General features: G+C 27.0%; 1 protein-coding gene across 4 annotated transcripts in view; it reads left to right on the plus strand.

Annotated features, from left to right (window-relative positions):
* The window catches only part of LOC106469818 (cAMP-regulated phosphoprotein 21-like), a 43,739-nt gene that overhangs the window by 4,011 nt on the left and 38,274 nt on the right, over positions 1–1,454 (plus strand). For all 4 annotated transcript variants that reach the window (XM_013930328.2, XM_022398376.1, XM_013930330.2 and 1 more), the window contains exon 2: positions 963–1,167. The gene's annotated coding sequence lies outside the window, so the exon portion shown is untranslated. The remainder of the gene's footprint in view (positions 1–962; positions 1,168–1,454) is intronic.

Genomic DNA, 1,454 nt, shown 5'->3' on the forward strand with positions numbered 1-1,454 from the left:
TAAGGGTAAGGAAAATTGCAAAATAATAGTATTGCAACATTCTTGGTTACCTGTACTGCTTTCAGTGTGTTTGAACAATGATTTACTTGCCTTGCACATTAAGTAATATAACTTAATAAATTTTTCATTTACTTCAGTCTTTTTGACTTAAATTGGACACAGGCAAAAACATAATAACTTTGTGTTCTCAGTTCTGTGTTTGCAAATTTAATTTAACTAAGGCAGTGGTAATGGAAATGAGAAACAACTTGGAAAGTTAGAAAGCATGCGATTAAGACCAGGAAATGTGTTTAAATGTGTGGAAATTTATTTAATTAGAAATAAACCACAAATTACCAGTTGTGATGAATAAATACAATTATTAACAGTTCATATTGAGATATGTTTTATTGAAGGTAAGGTTTTGTATTTCTTTGAAACAAAATTAGTATAATCTGGATGTCATTTAAATGTTTATTATATTGTTTTGTTTACTAGTGGAATAAAAGATTTTAGTGTTATAATGTTATTCAGATTAATGCTAATCTCTGTAATGTTGCTGAAACTTAAGGGAATCATATTTCATAATAGCATTGAAATACATGGCAATTTAGGGAAGACTTCCATGTTGATGAGTTATCAAAATGCTAAGCCATATTAGTGAGAGGCATTTTTTGTACTTTCTTATACAGTATAATCTTTTTGTTGGTCATCTATATGAAAAGAACCTTATTTTACAGAATGATATTTATAATGTTTTATTTTGTGTAAATTTGTTTTTTATTTTGTAGTTTCTCTTTCTCTTTTTTTTGTCAATTTGTCTAATTGAAGCCAGTCTTCTTAAAAGGAATTGTTTTAGAGTAAACGTTTTAGTTAAATTGTACATAAGTTGTGTAAAATATTAATTGATATATATCAGTTTCAATACATGTTACACTCTATAACATTTTAATGGTGGTTTATACTTTCTCCATCTTCTATAGGAAGTGCTATCACCCCTGTTTTTACCTACTGCTGCCATGTATCGCCTTACCATTTTAACTCTAGAGTTCATTATGGTCGGTTTTCAGTGTGCCTTGTTGTGATAGCCTTTATTTAAATTGTCGTTCCGGCAGTGTCTGGATTTTTTTTACCACTTTTAGAAGAAAATAAATTGAAAAAATATTCTCCATAATCATGTACCAAGAGGTAAGTGTCAACACATATATAAACAAATATATCATTATTGTAACTTTTTGTTTCAGAGAATAGACTTGGTTTATTTCTTAACTGGTTAATTTAGTTGCTAAAAACTGATGCAGCATTTTTATATTTACTAGGAATTTTGTAATATATATATATATATATACTATATGTGTGTTTGTATATATATATATATATATATATATATATATATATATAGAAGTAAGTATAGTGTATGCAGTAGTAACGTTGTTAGGTTATTATTATATACTACGTACAAACTATATAAAAAC

The sequence above is a fragment of the Limulus polyphemus genome, unplaced genomic scaffold (genome assembly GCF_000517525.1).
Source record: "Limulus polyphemus unplaced genomic scaffold, Limulus_polyphemus-2.1.2 Scaffold3670, whole genome shotgun sequence".
NCBI lineage: Eukaryota > Metazoa > Arthropoda > Merostomata > Xiphosura > Limulidae > Limulus > Limulus polyphemus.